At 49.7% G+C, this 13,349-nt stretch overlaps 1 protein-coding gene across 1 annotated transcript in view; it reads right to left on the bottom strand.

The window, feature by feature from the left end:
* Nucleotides 1–9,956, bottom strand: part of Nop5 (nop5 ribonucleoprotein) — a 263,260-nt gene extending 253,304 nt beyond the window's left edge. The window contains exon 1 of the mRNA XM_076784215.1: nucleotides 9,807–9,956. The gene's annotated coding sequence lies outside the window, so the exon portion shown is untranslated. The remainder of the gene's footprint in view (nucleotides 1–9,806) is intronic.
* Nucleotides 9,957–13,349: the final 3,393 nt, after the last annotated feature.

Raw genomic sequence — 13,349 nt, 5'->3', positions numbered from 1 at the left:
CCTCCGGCGGCGGCGGCTGTCCCAGTGGAGTGGACGGCCGAGCTGGGGGTCACGCAGGAGGAGCTGGCAGCGGCCATCAGACGGCTCGGGGTTCGTAACACGGCCCCGGGTCCGGATGGTGTGCCCGGCCGGGTTTGGGTCTTGACCCTGGGCGTCCTTGGGGCCGACCTCAGGCGGTTGTTCGACCGCTGCCTGAGGGACGGGCGATTCCCCCCCAGTTGGAAGGTGGCGAGGATGGTCCTCCTCCGGAAGGAGGGTCGGCCCGCGGAGTCTCCCTCCGCATACCGGCCCATTTGTCTCCTCGACGAGGTGGGCAAGCTCTTCGAGCGGGTGATTGCTGCCCGCCTCGTCGAGCACCTGTCGCGGGGTGATCCCGGTCTGGCCGACTGCCAGTTCGGTTTCCGGGGGGGCCGATCGACTATCGACGCGATAGGTCGTGTGAGGGCCCTCTCGGGGGCGGCCGTCTCCCGGGGAGGGGTGGCATTGGCAATATCCTTGGATATTGCCAATGCCTTTAACACCCTCCCCTGGGAAGAGATAAGGAGGGGGCTCGAATATCATCGAGTCCCCCCTTGTCTCAGGGCGGTCGTCGGGGATTATCTCCGCGGCAGGTGGATCGAGTATCCGGGCCGAGATGGTGATATGCGGAGGGAGGTGTACTGCGGTGTTCCGCAGGGGTCGGTCCTCGGGCCACTCCTGTGGAACATCGCGTACGACTCGGTGTTGCGGGCCGGCCTCCCCGACGGCGTCAGCACGGTGTGTTATGCGGATGACACACTGGTGCTGGCCGTCGGGGCGCACTGGGGGAGGGCCATGCGTCGCGCGGAGGAGGGGTCGCAACGCGTCGTCGACCGGATCAGGGGGATGGGGATGACGGTGGCGGTCCATAAGACCGAGGTGATTGCGTTTCATTCACCTCGGCAGGATCCGCCACCCCCTCTGATCCGGGTGGGTGGGGCTGACATCGAGGTGAAGCCCCAGATCAGGTATCTAGGGCTGATCCTCGATAGCCACTGGCGTTTCGAGGAGCATTTCCGCTGCCTGGTCCCCCGGTTGGAAAGGATGGTTGCGGCTCTGGGCCGGATCCTGCCCAACCTGGGGGGCCCGGCGGGCCGAGTTCGTCGCCTCTATGTGGCAATGGTCCAGTCGGTGGCCCTATACGGGGCCCCCGTCTGGGCGGACGACCTGGCTGCCTCATGACTATGCTGCGTCGGGTGCAGAGGCGCATGGCGCTCAGGGTCGTCCGCGGGTATCGGACCATGTCACATGAGGCGGCGACGGTTCTAGCGGGGATGCCGCCCATGGACCTGCTCGCGCGGTCGCACGCGGTGATGTACCGGCACCGCGTCGACCGTCGCGCGGGGGTGGGGGTGGTCCCGGGCGGGCAGGAACCTGCTTGGGGCGATTTGAAGCGCCAGGCCCGGCAGTCCGTGTTGCTCGCGTGGCAGGAGCGGCTGGCTCTGCCAACCGCGGGGCACCGGACTGTCGGGGCGGTTCGGCCACTCCTGAAGGAGTGGCTGGACAGAGGCCATGGCAGCCTCACCTACCGGATGGCACAGGTATTTTCCGGGCATGGCAGCTTCGGAAGATACCTGTGCCGGATAGGGAAGGAGCCGACGGCGCGTTGCTGCCACTGCGACGCTGAGCAGGACACGGCGGATCATACCCTGGAGGTATGCCCCGCGTGGGAGGGGGAGCGCCGTGTCCTGGTCGGCGTCGTCGGGCGGGATGTCTCGCTGCCGGGCGTGGTGCGCGCCATGCTCGGCAGCGAGGAGAAGTGGAGGGCCGTGGCCTCCTTCTGCGAGAACGTAATGTTGCAGAAGGAGGCCGCGGGGAGGGAGCGCGAGCTTCAGCGGCGCGCTGAAGCTCGCGCTCGTGCGGTGGCCCGAGGTCGTCGCCCGGTCGCGAGGCGTCGCGGGCGGCCGCCTCGGTGTGGCGGATGACCTAGGCTGGGAGGGGGGTCCTGAGGGGACCCTCCTCCCGCCAGGCGGCGCCGGCTCGGACCGGTTGGGGGTAGGAGTGCCTCCCCCTACCGGTCCGACGCAAGGGGAGGCACCCTCGGCGGTCTGGTGCGGCCATGAACGCCCGGCCGCCGAGGGGTGGAAACGGGGTCGCGGGCGGTTGCGAGTTGGGGCTCGCAGCCGCCACTAAACGCGGCCCCGGGACGGATAGCGGCGGGATGGAGTGGCCCCGTCCCGCCGCTATGAGGCAGTGTGTCTACTGGGGGGACCGATTGTCCCCCCGGGGGATGGGCGCGAAAGCGCGGGCACGGGGAGGATACCGGAAGAATGCTTCGAGCGATTCCCGGTATCCTCCCAAAGCGTGCCGAAGGGTCACCGTGGGGTTTTTAGTGGGTAGGTCCCACGCCTGTCGTTGTACGGGCGCGGGGAATCCCACACACCCCTCCCACCTCTCCCCAAGGAGGCGGGAGGGAGTCTTTCGAAGATTTTCCCCACGACAAAAAAAAAAAAAAAAAAAAAAAAAAAAAAAAAAAGTGGAGACACCAAACCACGTCCTATTCGCGTGCCGGAGGTACCGAGATGCGCGAGAACTCCTGAGACAAGCGGCTGAAGAAACTGGCCATCCGTGGCCGGTGACCGAAGCCGATCTTGTAACACAAGACCTATACAGGGAGTTCCGGACATATACGCGCTCGGTACTACTTACGAAAGCAGGGCGAAACCAAAATCGCCATTGAACACACTACGCTACGTAACAGAATGAGAGAAGTCTGCGGATTCTCTCTAAGAACCATGCTTGAAAATGTACTCGAACGGATGCTAGGTCATGTACTTCGGCAATGACATCCTCGGGCCGGGATACAAGCCCCGCTTGCTTCGGCAAGCGTTCCTGGATTGGGTTGGACTCGAGGTGGCAGCAGGTTTCGACGTCGTTAGCCTCCAAAACGCATAACGACGCGTGAAAAGTAGATGCCCCCGTAACAACAGGCAAAATGTAGTTGCTGGTATGGACCTTCGGTTTGAGGTACAGCATAGTCCCCAAGTGGCAACGCGCTTGGACAGAATAACGGCTACACACTACATGTCTCAGGGCAGTCGTCGGGGATTATCTACGCGGCAGGTGGATCGAGTATCCGGACCGGGATGGTGATATGCCGAGGGAGGTGTACTGCGGGGTTCCGCAGGGGTCGGTCCTCGGGCCACTCCTGTGGAACATCGCGTACGACGCGGTGTTGCGGACCGACCTCCCCGACGGCGTCAGTGCCGTGTGTTATGCAAATGACACACTGGTGCTGGCCGTCGGGGCTCAGTGGGGGAGGGCCAAGCGCCTCGCCGAGGAGGGGGCGCAACGCGTCGTCGACCGGATCAGGGGGATGGGGATGACGGTGGCGGTCCATAAGACCGAGGTGATAGCGTTCCATTCACCTCGGCAGGATCCGCCACCCCCTCTGATCCGGGTGGGTGGGGCTGACATCGAGGTGAAGCCGCGGATGAGGTATCTGGGGCTGATCCTCGATAGCCACTGGCGCTTCGAGGAGCATTTCCGCTGCCTGGTTCCCCGGTTGGAGAGGATGGTCTCGGCTTTAGGCCGGATCCTCCCCAACCTGGAGGGCCCGGCGGGACGAGTCCGCCGCCTCTATGTGGCAATGGTTCAGTTGGTGGCCCTATACGGGGCCCCCGTCTGGGCGGACGACCTGGCGGCCTCCCGGCGCAGCATGACGATGCTGGGTCGGGTGCAGAGGCGGATGGCGCTGAGGGTCGTCCGCGGCTACCGCACCGTGTCGCATGAGGCGGCGACGGTTCTTGCGGGGATGCCGCCCATGGATCTCCTCGCGCGGTCGCACGCGATGATGTATCGTCATCGTGTCGACCGCCGCGCGGAAGTGGGGGCGGTCCCGGGAGAGCTGGAACCTGCTTGGGGCGATTTGAAGCGCCAGGCCCGGCAGTTCGTGGTGCTCGCGTGGCAGGAGCGGTTGGCCCTGCCAACTGCGGGACACCGGACAGTCGGGGCTGTTCGGCCACTCCTGTCTGAGTGGCTGGACAGAGGCCATGGAAGCCTTACTTACCGGATGGCACAGGTATTTTCCGGGCATGGTAGCTTCGGAAGATACCTGTGCCGGATAGGGAAGGAGCCGACGGCGCGTTGCTGCCATTGTGACGCCGAGCAGGACACGGCTGATCATACCCTCCAGGTATGCCCAGCTTGGGAGGGGGAGCGACGTGTCCTGGTCGGCGTCATAGGGCGGGATGTCTCGCTGCCGGGTGTGGTGCGCGCCATGCTCGGCAGCGAGAGGAAGTGGAGGACCGTGGCCTCCTTCTGCGAGACCGTAATGCTGCAGAAGGAGGCCGCGGGAAGGGAGCGCGAGCTTCAACGGCGCGCTGAGGCTCGCGCTTGCATGGTGGCGCGAGGGCGTCGCCCAGGCGCCAGGCGACGCGGGCGGCCGCCTTTGCGCGGCGGATGGCCCTGGCTGGGAGGGGGCCCCTGAGGGGAGCCTCTTCCCGCCAGGCGGCGAAGGGTCGGACCGGGTGAGTCCGGCCCACGGGGAGGCACCTTCGATGGCCTGGAGCGGCCATGAGCTCCCGGCCGCTGAGGGGTAGAAACGGGGTCGCAGGCGGTTGCGAGTTGGGGCTCGCAGCCGCCACTAAACGCGGCCCCGGGTCGGATGGCGGCGGGATGGAGTGGCCCCGTCCTGCCGCTATGAGACAGAGTGTCTACCGGGGGGACCATTTGTCCCCCCCTGGGGATGGGCGCAAAGCGCGAGCACGGGGAGGGTACCGGAAGAATGCTTCGAGCGATTCCCGGTATCCTCCCAAATCGTGCGGAAGGGTCACCGTGGGGTTTTTAGTGGGTAGGTCCAGCGCCCGTCATTCTACGGGCGCGGGGAATCACACACACCCCTCCCGCCTCTCCCCAAAGAGGTGGGAGGGTGTCTTTCGAAGATTTTCCCCACGACAAAAAAAAAAAAAAAAAAAAAAAAGTTCGTTGAACGTACGGACAATTTAAAACCGCGGCCGTTTACGTGTTGTTGTACACAGACCTCACTCGAAGATTCGCTTTGCACCGGTTTAAACGATATCGTGACGTCAGCGTCGAGAGAGAGAACCGTATGATATATTGAAAAGAGATCGACAGCTGAATTCGGCAGCGCCGCGTCGCGACGACAAGGCGCGACCGAGTCTTCGTCTGTCGATCCGCAACGATATTCGTTATTATTCACGAGCCGATTGCGAACGGGAGCGGATCCCTGACGATCTCGCTCCTCAAGTATGGACTCGCACATACGATTGGACTTGTTTTTTAAAGAATTATCACCGTTGCTGCGGTTAGAGTTTTCCCATCGCAATCTACCTGCGACAAAAGAGAGGTCGTAATACACGCTGCGCGTGGCACGACCTCCTTCACTAGGAAGGATTGTACGTTGCAGTCGTTGCCGCGACCGCGACGTAAGGGACTCAGGGTGCACCCACCCAGAATCCCTTTAAAGCTATACGGCTTTGGAGCCTTCCAAAGGTCATACCGTTGAATCGGTACCGCCTCGTGGAGTGCTCTTCGTGCAAAGGTCGCTGAAAAACCCTCTCCAGAAACACGTCGGTGTACGAGTCGACCGTACAACCTCCGGAGGAGTTCGGGTTCAAGGTCACCTCACCTTCCGTCACGCCGCCTACCACATACGGTCCCCGTGCAACACGGTCGCCGGGTAGGCTTTATAGTGCGGTTGGACCCGCGAGGGATTTTTAGCAAAGGACACTTTACTGTCACGGTCCCCGGTAAAAACGGCCGCCGTGCAGTAATATTACCGTGTCGCAGGAAATCACCTCGCACGACGTTCCTACGTCACCCGCACGGAGAGCATGCTCACGGGATCCACCCATTTAGAGCTTTACGACCTCCATTTGGTGACCCGTCCGTGGCAAAGTCGCCCCCGACAGATACGAGTGAATTCTCTTCCGTTCAGGGTAAAAGTCTCGCTGATAATTTCAATAAATAATTATCAGCGAACAAGTACAAATTTACAGTCCACTGATCCACGTTAAACGACAGCTGATCTCCCCCTCCCAGCGCACCGATAGTCGCTAGGAGAGCGAGGCAAACAGCTGACGAGCGTGTGTTTACGATACGTGTACGCACATATTTAATCCGAACGAACCTTTGTTACAGCAATCAAGGTCCATCCCAGACGGGGTTACGTCGGTGAAGCCACCCCCGGCCAGATCAAAAAATATAATAATTTTTTTTCTAATTTTATATTTTTTATTTTTTTTCATTTTTGTGTTAAATTTATAAATAGAAGGCTTGTCGCAGAGCGACAAGCGAAAATACACATAATAAAAACTTATCAATCAATTTTCCCTAGTATTTCCCTCGTCCGGACCCCGGTTAGAACCCTTAGTTACTTACAGTAAGGAATGAGTATGTATTATTATCATTTTTTCTTATCGATATTACTTATTTTTCATTCTTTACATACTTTTCTATGTTACAGTAGCAAGAAACAACGTACTACGCCTCATATACTGGGAAGGAGGTTTGCTCTCATATCCACAGCATACTAGTACTTAGATATTAGAATCGGCGTAGGACCTGTATCCACCGTGGAAACTATTCTTGGCGATACTCGAGGAAATGCACTGTTGCTGTCTTACTCAACATGAATGGCGTTTATCCAGAAACGCGAGGATATTGAACAACATGTGCTATCAGCTCCTTCTACAACATCATTATCAATTTGTGATTTGATGCTTACAGTTGTTACAATGCGTGACATGAACCTCGTACAAGTAAAATTGTATGATGCATGTATGTATATGAAACCATCAACTTTATTATTTTTATTCGAATTGGAACAGTGCGTCGAGCATGCATATTCATGGCTATGCCAAAATACGCAATATGTTAGTGAGAAATATAAACAATTTGTAACTATTTTAAAACGGAATAATATTGTGCATAAACGTGAGGCTGACAAAATTCTTCCCGAATATTACGATAAAAATTCTCCTGCGGTTTGTGAGCTGTTGGCATTTGCGATAGATAATATGTTATACGATGCCTCTCATAATTAAATTTTTATGGTAGTGTAAAGAGTACCTCGAATGTTGTTGGACTATCTCCTTGCCAATACATTTATAAGCTGTTTTTTTTTTGCAATGCCGTAAGCATGTAAACGTTATTATTTGGTGTAATTGTACGTACTTCCCCCCCCCCCCATAGTCGTTTTAATGCATTTAGATTCATTGTACAGCACCAGATATTAACGCTGATTTCAAATAACGTTCGATGATATTTTAAATGGGGAATTGTTTGATTCCCCCCATAGTCGTTTATAAACAATTTATAACTATTTTAAAACGGAATAGTGTTGTGCCGGGGCGAGGCGTTTCTGAATAAATTCATAATAATACCAGAAATACAACGTAACACACAACTTATACACACAAACTAGAAACTTTATTAATATGACTTTAAACACGTATGTACTCTACGAGGTCTGTCGTAGTTCTAATCTTTCAAATCGTTGCCGGTTCCTCAGCAACTGGAAGGCACGGGATCTCGCTTCCGCTCGTTCGCAGGGGCAGCTTCACATTGTTGCGAACAGCCCTCACATTGCCGCAACGATGCATCTTCAATCCGTTGCAACAGTATTGTGCATAAATGCGGATTGTGAGCTGTTGGCATTTGCGATGGATAATATGTTATACGATGCCTCTCATAATTAAACCAGCTCTGTATTAAAAAATGTCATTGTATATTTTTATAATCATTGTATATTAACCATTATAGTATGTAATAAAGAAACAATTTATATACAAGGTATTGAGATCAGTGTTTCCACGTCACATCTCCCTCCCACCAATTTGTTACTAATTTTTTATATCAACATGATTGCATAAATTTGCCATAGTTTTACCAAAAACACCGCATTGCTCATTAACTTGTGCAAAAAAGAAATTAGGTGTTTTTTATGTAAAAAATTGCTTTAAAGGTACATTTTTCTAGAATTTAAAAAACATTTTTTAAAGATTTTTTAAGATGTCCAATTTGTTACTTATTTTATACTGAGATGATTGCATACATTCGCCATAGTTTTACCAAACACCACATTCTTCATTACCTAGTATACATTTTTTCGAAGCTTACATTATATATTTTTTATTCATTTTATCTTAAAACATCAGTGTCACCACACCACATCTTCCTCCCCCAATTTGTTACTAATTTTATATCAATATGATTGCATACATTTTCCATAGTTTTACCGAATATCGCATTGCTCATTAACTAGTATTGTTAGAGACTTAAGTTATCGGCCGCTAAGAACTATTAATTTAAAGACCGAAAGAGGACGATCCATCGTTTCCCCCTTCAGCGGAGAGTTCTCCTTCCCCTCTGCGCGGGGACCACGAGTTCAGTTCGGTCTTAACTGGCGTGTGGTACTGAGAGAGAGAGAGTGATCATCCATACACGGGTTGGAATAGGAACTGGCTGTGCTGAGTAATACCAACAAATTTAAACAAGTCTAATTGTGTATTGCTAATTATTAATTATATATAGTGTCTTTGTTGTTCGTACTGTGTATTAATTTAACGAAAACCTGCAAACTTCAAGAAATATATATTTTCGAAGCTTACAAAAACGTTAAAAAGATTTTTTTTATAGATTGATTAAATATCGCGTTAATTGACGAATTTGAGAACCGTTTAGAGAAATATTCAATTTAATGTGGACTATAATTGAGAACCATAAATTTCTCGTACGGTATTGTTTTTCGTGTACGCGACATTCCAGAGACTCTCTGATGCGTAGATCGGTATACGGAACGATACAGGTTTGAAAACCCAAACACGAATTTTGCCTGCATTCAGTCATGTGATCGACCCAACAACGTTTACTTGGGATCAATCGTCGAAGATCCATAAACAGAGAGGGTAGAGGAATATTGAAATTAAGAAGAGATAGACATCGAAGAGCAGGGATAACGCCGCGAGGGGGTGATTTCCCCTCTCGTGACCACGACTGCGGATGTCTGTTCGCTTCTTAGCATCGACACTCGACAGCTGGTCCCCGCAGCGAGCAGATCGACAAACGATTTCGCTTCTCGACGAAACCAGATTCTCCGAAAGATGGTTCTGAGAACACTCGAACCGATGAGGCATTTTACCAGCCCCGATTAACGACTGAACAATCTCGCCGAATTGCACGTGACGCTGGAGTTACGCGGTCGTGTGAGGCGAATCGAGGAAAACTCGGTTCCCGCTCGTCGAGATTGCAGTCTAAATTTAAAAAACTGTGGGTTTTCGCCCGAGTTTCACGTGACGTTTGAGCTACGCGGTCATGAGAGGGGGGACGAGAAAATCCTCGTTTCCCGTGCGTCGAAACTCAAATCACAGCCAAGGGTTACGGCCCAATCAGTACTGACAGCTCCACGGACTTCTGCATTTGACGCGGTCGTGCGAGACTGGCTATATCACGGACTACTGCATTTGACGCGGTCGTGAGGCTGACTTTCCAACGTCTCGCTGCAACCAACGGTCATCGGAAGTCCAGTTCCCGCCAGTAGCTACGGCCCACTCAATACTAATCTTTCCACGGACTGCTGCATTTGACGCGGTCATGTGAGGCTGATTTTCTTCACGTGATGCTTGAGTTACGCGGTTGTGTAAAAATATTTGGGTAATTATTTACTTTAGCGATTCCTCACCGATTTCGATGACCTTGAAATATGTTGTCAAGGTCACTGTTATGAAGATTTTTTCTTTATACATGTTACCGCCGCTCGGCCTTAGTTTCTGAGATTTTTCGTTAAAAAGATCGCTGCTACTACAATGAATTGTGTCTATACGTACGTGACTGTAGCAGCGTGTGTGTAAGCGTTGAATCGTCGATTGTTCATTGTTTCTATAGATACATCGAGGCGACCGGCAATGGATGCGTATAACGGGTGTGCTTAAAAACTCGATTCGAGTAGCCGGCCGCCTAATAGTGGCCGGTATAAAAAAATCTAACCCAGACCTAACCCAAACTTAACTATTCTACCTAGTAACTAATATAATGAATTAGGTCCGGGTTAGTTTATTATATACCGGCCGCCGTAAGGCGGCCGGCCACGCATTCATTTTCTATTTCAATTTTCTTTATTAATATTATTCGATATTAGCTTGACACAGTATACATTATTTGTATACTGGTATTTGAGTATTGGTTTGTACCAAGTTAATATGGTGTAAATATTATGATTGAAATTTTACATGACACTATGTTTGTAAGCAGTTACAGATACGGTATTTCACGAATCTGTTCAGTATTTACAGTCGCATTTTGATTATTACCTTAGCATCAGTGATTATTGAGTACGTTATTAGAAGTACTTAAAATGAAGTTATATGAATTTTTGAACGTATGCAATGATTATAACAAATTAATCGATTTCTTAATTACACGAAAATCCATGGTGCTATCAATTGCATTAAGTGCGGGAAAGAAATGAAACTTGATCGAGGAAACTTGATGTTTTCATGTCATTCAACATCTTATATTAAAAACCGAAATAAAAAACGTCTTAAAATACAGTGCAGTTTAAAGATTAGTGCATACAAAAATTCTTGGTTTGAACAATCGCACCTTCCTGTTCAAAATGTCTGCCGTTATATTGGATACTATCTGATGCTTAGACTGCCGCGACAAGCTTTTCTTGAAAATGAACTTGATCTATCATCAAAAACAGTTGTCGACTGGGCAAGCTTTTGCCGAGAGTTATGCGTTTTATGGATGGAAAAAACCTCAGTCCAAGTCGGAGGTAAAAATGTAATAGTTGAAATTGACGAGCAAAAATCGGAAAACGTAAATATAACAAAGGACGTCTTCTTAGTGGACAGTGGATTTTTGGTGGCTTCGAACGAACGACGAAACGTTTATTTATTGAACCAGTTCCGAATAGGTCGTCCGAGACTTTACTTCGGGTAATTAAAAAATGGATTAAACCAGGTTCAACAATTGTGTCAGATCGATGGAAAGCTTACAATTGCCTCAGTGAGAAAGGATATAAACATTTAATTGTAAACCACAAGATGAATTCCATCGATCCACATAGTGGTGCATATACTCAGAACATCGAACGTTGCTGGCTTGAAACAAGAGCGAATATTCCACGATATGGGACGTGGAAAGAGCATTATGTCGGTTACATAGCTGAGTTTTTGTTTCGACAAAAATATGATTTCACTACAAGAATACCTGCATTTTTTGATATAATGGCAGACATTTTTCCAATTTCTGTTAATAATAACGATAATAATAATAATAGCAAAGAATAAAGTACAATATTTTATCTCCAACGCAACCAGAGGCTAATTCAGACATAAAATTATATTTACAAATATCTTGAAAACAAAAGGCGAGCTGCGGTAACATGTATAAAGAAAAAGTATTCATACCAGCGACCTTGACAACATATTTCAAGGTCATCGAAATCGGTGAGGAATCGCTAAAGTAAATAATTACCCTAGCGTACTGCTTACTGCATGGTTACTAGCTCACTGCTTGGTTACTAGCATCCTGCTTGCTTACTGTCTTACTGCTTCCTTAAATGCTTACTGCTTGCTTACTAGCTTACTGCTAGCATACTAGCTTTCTGCTTGCTTACTAGCTTACTGCTAGCATACTAGCTTTCTGCTTGCTTACTAGCTTACTGCTTGCTTACTAGGTTACTGGTCTCTTACTAGCTTACTGCTGACTTACTAGCTTACTGCTTGCTTACTAGCTTACTGCTTGCTTCCTAGCTTACTGCTCCCTTACTAGCTTAGTGCTTGCTTACTAACTTACTGCTTGCTTACTAGCGTACTGCGTGCTTACTAGCTTACTGCTTGCTGACTGTCTTAAGGCTTTCTTACTGGCCTGCAACTTTCCTACTAGCTTACTGCTTTCTTGCTAGCTTACTGCTTGCGTACTAACTTACTGCTCCCTTACTAGCTTACTGCTTGCTTACTCGCTGATTGCCTGCTTACTAGATTACCGATTGCTTACTGGTTTACCGCTTGCTTACTAGCTTGCTGCTTGCTAGCTAGCTTACTGCTTGGTTACTAGCCTAGTGAGTAGGTGAGTGAGTTCTCGCGTTTATGTACAATTCTATTGAATTTTTTTTTTTAAATAGTTGTAATATTGTCTTTGTATTTTCTCGTCTGAATATTGCGCTGCGCGAGCGATGTATATCGGGGGGAGAGGAATTTTTATAACTTTTGCAAAGCGTTTTAGATTACCGTGAACACGTGCAAGAAACGCAACCTCTGCAAAATATATTACATTCCAATCGCCGATGAGCCTTACCGTGGGAAAGAAATGTTTTGGTGATTTAAAATATGATATATTTATTAAAGCAGCGAATGATTATCTTACAAAACATTACTTTTATGGGCCCACGAATTGTGCGAGTTATTGAGCCCCAACCATTTTACGTACACATTGTTCCCCTTCTTACGCAATACTTTTTCAACTAGATACACGTCGGAATTTGCAATGCGTTGCAACTCGTGTTCGTAGAATCCTCCAGCAATTGGTTTTTCATAAACATCTTTCAGCAGATACGTTGCAGGATTAGTTTTCTGTACCTCGGCGATTGTAAATATTTCAGTGCTCCAATTCGGTGTGTAACCTTTTTCAAAAATTGTTTTGAATTTGCTCACACGTACTGCATCCCCCACTTTGAATCGTGCAGGAGCGGCAATTTTTACATGATTATACACCATTGTTAAGAGCTTAGCGGCGTTTGTTGGTGTAACATCAATTGGTCGCATACCGATAGTTCGATGCTTTCGCGCGTTGTAATTTCATATGAGATGCTGCAGCGAGTCGATCCATTTATAATTTCCATTAAGCGTAAACAGTTTCCACATATCGTTTTTGAGCGTACGACTGAACCGCTCGTCGACTGATGCCTTCATCACCGAATACGTTGATGTGGGTGATGAAAGAATCGCGAAGATAAACACTGCCGAAAGGCAAGCGACCGCGAGAGCGAGAGTGAAAGAGAGAGTGAGAGCGTACGCGCGAGCGAGAGATGTGTAAAGGGCCGAAATCGGTGTGGCAATGAACGAGTGCGAGAACCGAAATATAAGAAAGCAAACGATAAAGAGACAGGTTCAGAGTGTTTGATGCGAGCGTGACGTTGAGAGAAATTGTGAAATTAAAACCTGTGAGAGCACCGAAATTACGAGGGATAATTCTCTAAATTGACATTACGTAACCATATCCCTACATTGAATAATGATTTATGGTGTATTTTGACAAAAGTTTTTGCATATTTGCGTTGTAAAATTCCTTTCCTTTGTCGGTCTGCAAATTTTTCGGATACCTCCCACTGTCTCGGATTATCTTCCCGATCGCTGTAGAAATTT

This window comes from Colletes latitarsis, chromosome 2 (assembly GCF_051014445.1).
Source record: "Colletes latitarsis isolate SP2378_abdomen chromosome 2, iyColLati1, whole genome shotgun sequence".
Lineage (NCBI taxonomy): Eukaryota > Metazoa > Arthropoda > Insecta > Hymenoptera > Colletidae > Colletes > Colletes latitarsis.
Note: the sequence above shows the minus strand (reverse complement) of the source record. Positions and strands in the feature narration are given on the sequence as shown.